Raw genomic sequence first — 14,206 nt, 5'->3', positions numbered from 1 at the left:
TAGGAGCCCTTCTTTGTAAATCAAAGTGAGCTTAGCCCAAATACTACACCTAACTATCCACGGTTCTCCCCAAACTCTCCAAATGATTCAGAGCTTGAATCAGTTCTGAAATGATTGATAAGTTCATAGCCACTCACCAGGCAGGCAGAAGTGTGAATGTAAGGAAGCCCATGGATTAGAACTGCATGGCGTATTAGAGGCATTGTGGTCTGAGTGTACTTGATAGTCCAGAGATTTTCTGGTAAATTATTAACAACTAATTATCCAAAAAGTAGTATATGCTTGTAAAGTTTTAAGCATTATTAACATTTTCTCCTTTGCTCTCTTAGGTATAGAGTCATAATTAGAACAATAAATCCAGCCTTAATTTGTAGCTTTTATTAATTTTTGAGATGTGAATGATGACATTGATAATTTAACAATGGGCTCCCTAGTACTTGGAATTTGCCCCATCACACCTCTGAATTTAGAGACCACCTAACTCCCTCTTTTTTTTTTTTTTTTTTTAACAGATAAGAAATCTGAGGGCTAGGGAGTTGAAGTAAATTTCAGAAAGGCAATAAATCTCACATCTGGGAGTTGAGCTTGAATCTTATAACTCCTAGTTCATCCTATTCCACTATTTTCTTGATTTTTCAAGTTCATTAGACCAAATTAAAAAATCTACATGATAATGGGATCCCTTAAAAATTATTTGCTGCTTTGGGCTTGAAGTGTATAAGACAAAATGATATATTATCCTCTGGTTATTCATATTCTTTGCCATTCCTGAAAGCTTTGTTTTCTTGGGCCTGGAGTCAGGGGACCAGACTCATGAAGGCGTGTTTAGGTTGCTTGCCTTATAGCTGAATGAAAAGGGTAAGTGAGGAAGGTGAAAATAAACTCTTGTGAAAACCCATCAACTCTGAGATTTATTGATCACTGTCTACTCTTGATTGGGGCACATTTGACAGTGAACTAAGTCCAAGAAGCTAGCAAAGTTCACCTATAATCTCTGTCCTTAGGGACCCATTTACTAGATAGGGTTGAGGAACAATATAGATACTTCAAGTTAGGGCAAAGATGCATTTTTTGGTTGATAGCTCTTGCGGATCTCTTGAATATTACCATTAATGTACAAATTGAAAGGGAAGAATTTGCAGGATAGCTTTCTGGGTGGCATGTTGGCTTTCATTGTGCCCTCTTGTCTTCCCTAAATCTGCTGAGAGTAGATCATGGACAATTGCTCCCTGGGTTGTGTGCAGCCTGCAGGCGGTATGTCATGTAGTTCTCTTGTAGACAATGCTCTTTGAATTGGCCCCAAAAGTTATTGCATTGGACTCTCTCCCATTTCAAAAAGCTGAGTACATGCTGTGACTGCAGCACTTCCAGTCTATGCCAGCCTGAGGAGCAAGAGCCTAGGCTTGGAAACCAAACTGGAGGCTCCACATGGCAATGAACAGCACAACATTTTGGCTAGAGGCACTGATCATGTTGGAAATTTGAAGAAGAGGTGATTTTTTTCTCTCCAAAGAATAGTTAATATGCATTTATTCCTTCTGGAAATGCATTAAAGTATATTTTCTTTTTAGAGACTGGATGAAAATGATTTTCATTAAGGTTCTTGATGACCATTTGTAAAGTATAGAAAGTTTCATTTGAAATGCCTTCTTGAAAAACGTAGCTCCCGGAGTTCATTCCAGTGTGGCCACTCTGTGCATAATATATGTACATTCAAAATTCCGCAGGTGGGGATACTAAATTTTATCCTTTTAAAATTCAAATCATAAGCATAAGTGGAAAAAACCTTAAATGACTTTTCTTTCTTTCCTGATAGACATTAAAGCCCAACAATACAATTTTGGTGAAATTAAGTAAAACAATTCTCTCCTTGCATAAACAGTCAAATTTTATGGTTGAATTATAAACCCCTGGAAATGGGGGTTTATAATGAAACTCCTGTCAAAATATTAACTATAGCTATATGAAAAAGCTGTTATTAAATAGCATCTTGATGGCTTAAAAACTTTCTTTAAAAATCTCTGTTTATTCATTATAATTAAAATGCCTAAATTATAATGATCCACTAAAAACAAATAGTTTTAATCTTTTCCATAGTTCTCCATATGATGTTAATGCTCTGTACATTAGTATTGATGCCTGAGTTTAATATTGCTTTCTCTATCATTAAAATTGCTAAAACCATAGCTTTGGAAATGTAAATTTGAATACTTAATTATGTTGCTATAAACAGCCACTCTAATGCCATATTCTCATCGACAATGATGGGCCTTCTTCCAGTGCTGGCATCTCAAGCAATCATGCTGTCTGCTTTCCTGTTGTATATACAAGGAAAAACATTCCCACCTGAGATCTCCTCCAAAGTTTCACTTGGGAAACAGGACATGATTAGAAATATGTTTCCAGTTGCACATTGCTCAAATCCAGTTTTGCCTTTAGTTGGGCTAAATGATGCAAACATAGTCCAGCCTCCTTTCCAGGAGTGTGCAATTACCTTGAAGGCCCCTAGTAAAAAGCCCAGGCTAATTGAGAACACTTGCTTTTGCTTGCAATTAGCAAGGATATCCTCTTATTAAGAAATGTCCCTATTTTTTTCCTGCAAAAAAGGTGGGTTTATCTTTAATGAACTAAGAGTTTGGAAGCTCTGCAAATTAAAGCATGCATATGCAGGTTATCTTCTTGCTCAAGGGGACATACACCACTGCTGTGTTCGTGTGAAGTAATAATGAGATACCATAAGCAAACAGTAGAAGATTCATGTCAGATGGTTCTCCAATAACATTAGAAAAAAAAGCAGCTGATGTATGGGATATTGAAGGCAGATTAAGTTGTTAATGTATATTAGTATATTCTTAATTTCCTTTTAATTGAAAAAGACATATTGACTTTAATTAGAACCATTTCACAGGAACTGTCAATTAGCACATGTCAAACTAGTTAATTCAGAACAGAATTCTTTTAATTAGGGTCTGCTTTCCTTTAACTGTGGGGCCAATGAAATCAGCCTTTCCTTATCAAGATTTTAAATGTCTCTAAGACATACAATACAAATGTAGTCTCTTATCTATTATTAGAAGCCCATATGGATAACATTAAAATGATGATGCTGGCATTGTTCATGCAGCACAAATCAGAGTCCCTTTATGACTGTTTGAAAAAAAAATGGCTTTGAACAAAGACTATTTTAAATACACAGATTTATCCTACTTTAAAGAGACTACAAAATTTATGACATGCATGTTCACATTTAAAGTATTATTTAATATGTCTGCTCAAATAAATGGGCCTATTCAAACGTTTTGTGTGTTCTATCAGCCAAAGACACATAAAACATTGTCAAACCATACAGCAACATTTTTTCCCTTAAATGAACTGTAATCAAAAAGGGAAAACAGTCTGAATGATTTTTTTTGCACAACATAAAAACAGCATTGTTAACTTTCATTGCTTCTAAAGATTTAATACCAATAGTTGATACAGTGGCTGAAACCACTAGTGACTTAATGTGATATTGGTAATCAGACAGTGTAAAATCTGAATCTTGGCTCTTGCCTAATGTAGTGATATGAAATTACAGGGTTTTAGCCATGACTGGCATGAAGAAGGAATTGCCCTGGAGCCTACACATTGGATAAGGCCTGGGATTTCACCTGAAATGTGAGTGTGCTTCAGTAAGAGAAACAGCATTAAGAGAGATATGACTGGGAAAAAAAAAAGAATTAATGGGAAATCTAGCTTCGTTTTATCATGTGAGCTTTTGTCACTGTTTTACTGACCTATATCAAGTGAGGATTACAGAGATTAGTGAAAGGAATACTTAATAGCTCAACTATGGATTCCAAAGAGGATTATCTCGTAAGATATTTTATGTATCCCAATACTTTGTTCCTCCTTGCACAGGGCTGATTAACTTAACTCCAATGATAACATCCTTTTCTACAGTAGGATATGCCACTGGTGTGGAGGTATCTGTGTATATACTAACAGAATAAAATAGAGAATTATATGCATTAGACAAATTTGATTCACAGAAATATTCTGTGACTGATTCATGTAACTCCCAAAGTAATTCAGGAAAGTCCACAAACCTTAACAAGGAAGGACGATTTCACTAACAACCTGCCCATCTAACCCCATCTTTTCCCTTAATAGCAGGTCCCTTTTATTACTCCCCTCTGTTATAGCGATCTCTATATCTAGACAATTATACATCTCTTTCTTAAAACTATCTGTATTTTAAGTTTTCTACTTCATCTAGTATAAACATGGTTCTTAGTTAACTCTTCAGAAAAGGTTGAGAATTCAAGTCAGTTATTGAATGGAAGAATTTTGGATACACAATAAATTTTTTCCAAAAAAAAATTTTCAGTCCCTTCTGTGGGTGGCAACAAGCCTTCTTCCCATTAACTAAATATGTCAACATGTTCTTCCGTTAAAAGAAAATTAACTTTATTAAAGGATTTCATTTCCCATGGCCATTATAGAACTTAAAAGCACCTAAACAATCTGATACCAGTAAGCTTTCACCATATATTATTATGTTGTTTGTTCTTTCCCAGTAGCTAATATGGTTACATTTTGATCTATACTTATTCACAAATTTTGTAGAACTCTGTAGCAGTGACAAGATTAGTAATCTTGAACAACACTGGCCTTTGAAGAAGCCATTTATTGAGATATTAGGATACTTCATCCTGCCTACTGTGACAATTAGTTAACAACTTAATATGTTTCATATGACCTATTCACAATTCTATTTTGGCATAACCCTATCATGTATATTAACAAATAATATTATTCTGGTTCCTTTTGAAGTTTTGCTTATAAGTTTAAATATCACCATTTGTAAATATTTTTATGGAAGATATAAGGAAGACTGACACAAAATTTCCTAATTCTCTATTTTTACGCCACAAAATCATGCTTATGGTTTCAGGTAGCTTTTTTTTTTTTTTTAAAGCTTATCAATGACTAACTGTTGTATTAATAAGTAATTATGATTATAAAAAGTATTAGGGATTTACTAGGAAATATATTATTTATATAATACCTTGGAATTTCAACACATGGATTTTATATCCACTCTATCATTGAAACCACTCACAATTCTATAAGATTGATGGTCCATCTCTATTTTATAGGTGAGGGAACTGGACTTAGTTAAGTGATCCACTCAAAAGTCATTCAAGTAATCAGAGGGGGAGCTGAGAATAGAACCTAGATTCCTCTGACTTCAGCTTGGTGGCTTAAAAAAAATTACATGTATATATATATAATATTATACCATATTCTTTACTGCATATGCTGTATTGCTTTCTTGTGACTTATTTGGTAAATCTTTAAGCTCCCTCTGCCAAAGGACTATGACTGAACACTTACCTTTCTTTCAAACCTCTGTTGACTAAGGAGGGCGAATGTGAATGGAAGGACAGAAGAAGAAATCCCAACAGCTTTCTCAAGTCTTCCAAGTGGGCCTTCACATATGGCTTCATTATTTCATTTAAAAAAGCATGTGAATTCACAGCTGCCAGAGAAATCCATACAGAAATGTAAGTATAAAGTGCATTCTAAAGCAAAATGTAAATCTTCTTCATATTCTTCTTTTGTAGATACTTGTACCAGCATTTCAATTTGAATATTTGTGATATTTGGAGCAGGTCCTTCTTTGCCCAAACATTAGCCAAATTTTACTGTTCTTCAGTTTACCATTATACCTTTAATTTCTCTAAGTTTTAAAAGCATTTGGTCTGCAAGAGTCCTCTATTAAATATATCCCCTCTCACAATCCTAAGTAATGTTTCAGTCACCTGTTAATAGTTTAGAGATGAACAGGAATACCTACCAGGATTTGCACCTGGGACAAGGATATTTGCTTAGGGTATCAAGGGGAAAGGGGCATTGATAGGGGAAGATAGGAGAGCTCCAAAGACAAACTCCATCTACTTCACAATTTGTCCCCAGGGCTGTCTGTATGATTAAGATTTGACCAGACTGCAAGTATTTGATTTTTCAGCAAACACTTGAAAATAGATCAAACATTTTAGAATTATTCTCTGATGCCTGAGAAGGATATGTTAAAGCTGAAGTCCAAACAGAGGCTGGTATCTAAAGGAGGGATGAAAAATTAATACATTCAGGAATTGGATTTGCTTATAGCTATCTCGTGAAGCATGAGAATTTGTTAACTGAAATCAAGGTAGAAGGTCTCATTTAATCTGTCATTACATGATGATATTGATTGAACACGGATCCCTGCTGCAACAGGACAATATCCTGCTTAAAAGGAGCTATAACTATGCACTTCCTGATTTCTTAATTCCCATAAGTGTGAAGGGAGCATGAACCAGCTGATTTGGTGAATAGATCTATGCACTATGCACACCCATGTTAAATACTCCCTGGTTCTGAGACTTTTTTATGCAAACAAATAAAGATTTTTCATGGACAATATAAGCATAAATAGTGCTTTGATGCTAATTTTGAGAGAGCACTGGACTAGGGTATCAGGAAGGCATGTTCAAATCCTGCCTCCAACACTTCCTGGGCAAGTCATTTAGTCTCTCTGAGCCTCAGTTTCCTTATCTGTAAAACAAGAAGGCTGGCCTTAATACCCTTTAAAGCCCTTCTAGCTCTCTATTTATTATCCTAATTTTGTTTCCTGCTTCAAACCTTACTGATTATTATATCATACCATATCTTTCCCCTAACTCTTACAAGTAACATATACATCTATGCACTAGATAAGCCTATATGAAATACAATGGCAACATATATTAAGAAGAGAGACTTCAAGATTTATTTACAATTCAGTACTATAGGTCCCATAAATCATATATGTGAGCTTCCTTAAAAATTATTTTGGATTTATTTTAGATCAGATAATTTTTCAGATCAATATTCTGATAATAAGATTAGGGGCTTTGATAATACTAACTCATTACTGAATGTCAAAGGAATATGCATTAACAATAGTGGGATCACCAGAATCAGCTCCATAATATTTTAGCTCCTTGATCTTCTGTAGTGGGCTCTCACTCACTTTAGTCTATGAAATGTTGACCCCCAAGGCATGACTATTAAAAATTATTTAAAAGGCTACAAGACATATGGATTTGACTTAATATTCTTTTAGAGCTGAGGTTCTTAATAAAAATTGCACTTTTACTGATTGGTCACATGTGCTGATCATGCATTGTTCGTGAATCAAACCAAAAGTCATTTAAAAATGACTAGCATTAGGGAAACTTAATAGCTTTTTTTTTTTTTTTTTAGCAGATTATTTAAATCACCACAGCTATGATTTCAAATAATTTCTATCCCAACAGAAAGAATTCAGTGAGCCACGGATGATACCTTGAAAGGAAAGTAAATTTTAGATTAAAACTCATTCTATTATTGGGTTGTTGAAAAATTTTTTAAAAGTAGAAGTACTCTTTCATCCTCTCCTAAATCTTTTATGTTACGGGGCAAAAAAAAAAAAAAAAAATTGTGTGTGTGAGCACATGTACTTTTAGCTAGTCTATGTATATGTATGTGATTGAACAAACATGTATTTTCTGGCTAATGTTCAACAACAGACTAAATGCTCAACATTTTATGTATATTGCATGATTGACTTGGTAAATTAAACTCTTCCCATCTTGAGAAAGAGTGTATTGAGTGAGATTCTTTTGTTTTGTTTCTCATTGAATATTAGCCAGACCTTCAGGTTAATGTTCAACATCAGTCTGCTGCCCAACAATTAACTGTACCATATAGCTTCAAAGAATGTTAGAGTCGTAAAAGTCTTTGGCTTCAACTAATCCAACTCCCTTAATTTTATAGATGGCAGATTCAAAGTTAGGGAGAATTTAAATGGGACTTGCCAAAGATCCACAACTGTTTAGTGGCAGAGTCCCTGTCCATCTTCTGAATGCCCAAGTAGCCTAATTTTTGTGAACCACTAATGTCCATCAACAGCATTTAGGATGAATTTTAGGTTCTTCAGTATAAAGTAATGAATCAATTGATATTCAATCAGAAATTTGAATTCTCCTAAAAGACAGAATTTCTGTAGATTGCAACAGATCTTGAGAATACCTTAAAGGTAATTTACTAATTAGCAGGCTGTATGCATTGACACATCTGTTGACAATCTAGTTTTTTTTTTTTTTTTTCTTACTTAACTGATTCCAGGATCTACATTACAGACCCATAGCACATCAAAAGGCTGTTTAAATTAACCATGGGATCAAAAGATTAAATATGATTATAATTTATCACTGTTCATTTAAACATGTTTTCATGAGCCAACAATGTCATGTCAGGTAAGAATCCATCTGTTAAGTAAACACCTCTCTTGGTTGAGAATAAAAATGTCAACACAGGCAAAATACACTTTGCAAGAGCTTGATGCATATTAACAGATTTCATTACATTATTGTCCTTCTTGCTTGAAGATGACCCTTAATGATAATTTTCTTATTGTGATAATATGATTGAAAACTCTTGTTACTAACAGTCCTTACTTTATGTGTTTTTTTAAACTATTAGCTAATGAAGTTGGACTTTCTGACAGGACAGTGATATGCTTTCTAAATAAGCAACTTGACTCTTTACTATGGCTGATTAGTTTATGGATTATTTTCCCAGTAGCTACTTATCAGATTTAGCACTCAGTTTAGGAAAAGGCTTGCAAAAAAGGCATTCACTGACAATCCTAACTGGAATTTTGGACAATTTTTATTTTATTCTCCTGGTGAGAAGTTATGTTCATGGTATAAATAGTAACTGGTTTGCCAGTTCAACAACAACTTCTACCTTCATTTTGAAGATACTTATTTTATTTCGTAGGCCTATTTTCTTTTAGCAATGACAAAGCAATGGGATCATTCAGTATTCTCCATTAGATTATATGTATCATTAGAAAAATACATTGCAGAGTAACTTGAGAGGGGCTAAAAATGAGTTCATTGTATTTTATAGCAAATATTTAAAAATGAAAAAAAATACACCAATATAATAATATTTCATAAGGGAAATGTTGCATGCAGAGGTCTGTTTATTAATCCCCTCATTTAATAAACAGACCTCTGCATGCAACAATACAAAGGACTGTATTCTTTTATTTTCAATATGAATTTAATATCAAAACCCCCTATTTTTAAAATGGATTTTTAAGGTTTAGAATGTGAAAAAACCTGCAATTTTAAAAACATGCATTATGGTTTGTAAATATACCATTTTCCCTCTATGGGCCTCTGTTTCATCACCTATCAATTGAGGGAGAGTTTTGTTAGATAATCTCTAAGGCTCCTTCCACTTTTAACACTCTGAATATTTATATGCTACTACCATGAGTCACGTGGTGATCACATTCTGTATAGCTTTTTATGTAGTAGCAAAATGGAAACTAGGGTCCAAGTTATGTACCTTGCATGATGCAAAAGAACCTAATTTTATTTTAGCTATTTCTAGGTCTCTGTCTAGGCACATTGGTGACCAATTTCATTTTCATTGCAATGCATGAGTAGCAAAGTCACATACTCTTAAGTTAATGCAAAGAGTATAAGGAATGGAAGGAGAAAAATGCAATTTTTGTTGTTGCTGTTGTCATTTGAAATTTCCACAGTGTCTTTGCACATTGGGCACCATTTCATTTTTATTGCATTGCACTGAGAGCAATGTCACATTTCATTAAGTTAACACCAAGTTAGTAAAAAAGAAAAGCAGAATATTTTGCTGCTATTACTGTTGTTTGAGATTTCTGTCCTGTAGACACTTATTTTTTATGGCAAAAAGTTATTTCAATAGGGGAATGCATTAGGAAAAAAATGTGGCTTTTTAAGCCAAATTAGCTGCTAATTTAGGTTTTGACCTGTGGTTTTGTATGCTCTCTGGATAAATAGGTCAGTCCACTAGCACTGAAAACTCTTTTATGATCAATTGGCCAAGTAAATAATAAAACTCAAATTATCCTTTTCTAGATTTGCCATGTTTTCTATTAACTATAGGGAGACCAACCAAGTGCCTTAGCAAATTGGTTGGCAACCTGAGCTGCCATGTTTTAGGGACTATCAAAATAGTGTACCTTAAAGAAATAGTATAGCTCAATCACATAGATATTGATTATTTCCTTCCTGAAGTCAGCTCTTAGTATATATGGGCTGGAAAAAGCCTCTTCTCTATTGGAAGTCTTACTGAATTTCAAATATCGAGCCCTGGCTTTGTTACGTTGAAAAGTCACTTTTCTCTTCAGGGCCTCAGTTTCTTCATGTGTGAATTGAGGGTATAGTGATAGATGCTTTCTGAAGTCCCTTCTACCTACAATAATAATAATAATAGTTAAAATTTATGGTTGGCAAAGCATAACTCTTGAAGGTAGATGATATCCTCATTTTACACATGAGAAAACTGAAAATGAGAGATTCAATGATTTGGTCAAGGTCAGACAGCTAGCACACGTTTGAAGCAGGAACTCAAAACTTTTGATTTCAAGTCCAGTCCTCTATGCCTTGAACCTCCTAGCAGCCCTTTGATTTCCAATTCCATGAAAGTCAAATTCAAGGACTGCTTTAAATAAAAAGCCCAGCACATGTGAGATGTTCACTAATGTCTAATGCTTTGTCGCGATGATGGTAATGACCCTAGCTAGGTACTTGAAGTCAGTGCCAGATGAATACAAGTTCTGACAGTTTCTACCAAGCTGGAAAGGTTCTGAGTATGCCCTAGTGACATATTGTATGTCTGTCACCTCAGGAACAGCATAGCTAAATTCGGAAAGTCTCATCACCAGAAGTTTGGCTACCAGGTAATGATTTTTTGGCCGCAGTAATTCATGAAGATTCTATAAAGGCATGGAAGGGTTATGATTTCCGCCAGTGGAAGGAGTATTCCCACTAGTGAAATCACAGATCTTTCAAAATACAGAAACTGTGTGTCAGATAATATGCTAGTGTAAGTAACTAAGGTCCAAGTTAATATAAAGACTGAGAGAAATAAACAAACAAATGTTCATAAGATAAAGGAGAATATAATGAATGCATGAGAAATACAAAGTATTATGTATAATATAATTTAAAGCTTGGAGAGACCATAGAGATCATTTAATTCAACCCTATTACATATAGATGAGTAGAATCCCAGATGTAAAATGACTTGTCTAGGATCACATAGGCAGTAAGTAGCAGAGACAGGATCTGAATCTAGTTTCTCTGATTTCAATTCAATGCTCTTTCCTCTAAACCATCTGATATTTAAGAAGAGTTATTATTTTAGGTTTGAATGGGGTGGACCAGAGAAGACTTTACTTTCTGGATCAAGTGGCATTTGGGCTAAGCCTTTGGAGAAGGTAGTATTCAGGGCTTAGTTCTAGAACTACAACAGATATTAATAAAATAAATCTGCTCATAGATACCTTGTGTTGAACATTTTTCAATAGGTTGACTACTCTGAAAACAAGGTAAAGCAGTAAAGCTGTATGGCTGTGTCCTGGGCTGACCTGAGGTATAATAATTTATCATGACATTTTTGAGGGGTACCCTATACATAATCTAACCTATATGAGATTCCTATCCTTAATCATTTCTTTAAGTTAAGGTAGTGTCCACAGAAGTACTATGTTAAAGTACAAATATGTTCCCTGGGATGAATAATGTATGAATCCACTAGCACCTATTAATACTTTAGGATAGAATAATTTATCGGACTAGCTAACTACTTGGGACTTATAGTCCCAAGACAGAAGAATTTTGAGGTATCTTACAGATTCTCCCTTACTTATTTTCCTTTTCTCATCTCACTTTGCTTTCTTGTCTCCATATATCTGCACAAGTCTGTGCCTTCCCTATGGACTCCAATTGTATCTCTGATTTTTTGGTCTTCCCTTCTGTGTATATATTTTAGGAAAGGCATTGAAAAATAAAAATATCCACAAGAAGAAAACCAGGATGGTGAAGAGTTCAGGCTATATAAAATTTGAAATTTGAATAAATTTAAAATTTGAATTTGAAAAAAAGTAATAATGTTATGCTCAGAAAAGAGAAGGTTTAAAGGGGACATGATAGTCATCTTAAGATATTTGAAGGATTATCATCTGAAAGATATATGACTTGTATTGCTTGACTCCAAAGGGCAGACCTGGAAGCAATAGATGGAGATAAATAGGAAGTAAATTTGGGCTTAATATAAGCCCAAACTTCCTAATAATTGGAGTTATTCAAAAATGGAATGGGATGCATCCAGAGGCAGTGATTAACCCTTCAACAAAGTTCTTTGTGTTCAACTAGATGGGATTTCTGGAATGCTTTCTAACTTTGAAATTTTATACTTAACTTACTCTTTCTTCAAGATTCAGGTCAGGTGCCACCTTTTCTATATAATCTTCCCTGATTCTGAGCTGAGATTAATCGCTATCTCATCAAATTTTCCTAAAGTACTTGCTCTGAATTTGTCCTATGACCTTCTTCTCCACTACCTCTCCCTATAATTCTCATCTCTCTTGTAAATGAAGTTAGAGATGGCATAGACCAAAGTTTCTTAAACTATGGGTTGCAACATTATATGGAGTTATGTAATTGAATATAGGATCATGAAAACATGATTTATTATCAGTAGATATTTGATTTGAATATCTATTTTAAATACTTATATGCCCAGGGTCATATAACAATTTCTTAGGTGAAAAGAAGTTGCAGTGGAAGTTTAAGAAGCCCTGGTATACACTACCCTTTGACTCCATGATAACAGTAGATAAATCTGTCTCTGTTGGACTGGCTTGCCTTCTCTGTGCCTTCTAAGTCTCTTTTTCTCCACTATCTCTCCCTACAATTCTCATCTCTATTCAGGGACCTTCTAACTTCTGCTATCCTCTGGAACCCTCTCTGTTTCCATTTGGAACCCTTCTTTATTTTAAAATAAATTCCCATTTATCCTAGATCTTTTGCTCTCATATTCTTTTTTTTTTTTTTAATCTCTAGAGCCTCCCTGAAAACTACCTTTCTCCTAAAGACATCATATCTCTTAAAATTCTTTCTAACACTGGTTGCTCCTAATACACCCCTGATACACAGGCCAGGAGGAGGAGGAGGAGGAATTAGACTGTCATTGCTTCCTAGTGCCTCTTTCATACTCTCTCTTTCCTACCATCATGCAGTAATTATCTTTCCTCCTCTAAATCTTATTCATTTCTGTCCAAATCTTTGTTTTCATCTTCACTTCTAACTTTTTCTTCTTCACAATAAATTTAATATTTGATTTTTGTCTTTTTCACCACAATTCTTGACTCCATTGAAAACATTCATCTTTTAGCTTCATTAATTTTCATGACCTATCTGTAGTCTTACTCAAATATGCACAAGAGTGGTCACAATTGAACTAGGATAATGCCTGGACATAAAGGGGTATATGAAAAAGAGATTTTGTTGGAGTTAAAAGTAAGATTTGGTATCTTAGTGGATATGTTATTGTGGATAGTGTTGAACATGGAGTCAGGAAAATCTTAACTCAAATATTGGCTCAGCTGTCACTATCTTTCTGATTCTGGCCAAGTCATTTAATCTCTATCTGCCTCAGTCTCTAAATCTATAAAAATGTGGATAATAAGAATAGTATCTATTTTTACAAGGTTGTGAGGATCAAACCTTAAAAACTAGTATCTTTCCAATTATATGTAAAGACAAATTTTAACACTCATTTAAAATATTTTTTGTTTCACATTTCCTTCTTCTCTCATCTTCTCCCTTACTAAGATTATAAATACTTTGATAAAGGTTACATATGTGCAATCAATTAAACATATTTTCATATTAATCATGTTGTGAAAGAAAAAACAGGACAAAAGGAAAAAACCATGAAAAAAATTGAAGTGATAAAAGTGTTTTGGCATTGAACTAGAAAATTAGATTTTTCAAAACGTTTTCAAATTTGCACCAATGGGTTTAATCTGAATTATATGTAAGTATGATCACTGATTATAATTACCCATTGTTTAGTGTTTTCTTTTTACTCCACTGAAGTCTACTTTGATGTCTTCTCATGGTTTGGAAAGAACCCTTTGTTCTTAAAGCTTATGCATGTGGAACATAACTTCTTTAGGGCACATAATAAGTGCTCAATAAATGCTTGTTGAGTGATTGAATAACTATCAAGTTGTAAAGACTTTGGCTTGGTGAAGGAATGTATTTTGTGTAAGGCCCATGACTAAAGAGTTAGAAATAAGATTTTTTTT

General features: G+C 34.1%; 1 long non-coding RNA gene across 2 annotated transcripts in view; it reads left to right on the top strand.

Annotated features, from left to right (window-relative positions):
- The window catches only part of LOC127559664 (uncharacterized), a 54,734-nt gene that overhangs the window by 33,062 nt on the left and 7,466 nt on the right, over nt 1-14,206 (top strand). Inside the window, exons 4-6 of one of the 2 annotated variants that reach the window (XR_007953184.1) lie at nt 3,578-3,657; nt 5,407-5,549; nt 11,420-11,484. This is a non-coding gene — a long non-coding RNA (uncharacterized LOC127559664). The remainder of the gene's footprint in view (nt 1-3,577; nt 3,658-5,406; nt 5,550-11,419; nt 11,485-14,206) is intronic. The other variant, XR_007953185.1, reaches the window with a different exon arrangement.

The sequence above is a fragment of the Antechinus flavipes genome, chromosome 1 (genome assembly GCF_016432865.1).
Source record: "Antechinus flavipes isolate AdamAnt ecotype Samford, QLD, Australia chromosome 1, AdamAnt_v2, whole genome shotgun sequence".
Classification (NCBI taxonomy): domain Eukaryota; kingdom Metazoa; phylum Chordata; class Mammalia; order Dasyuromorphia; family Dasyuridae; genus Antechinus; species Antechinus flavipes.
This window is presented reverse-complemented; position numbering and strand designations above follow the sequence as displayed.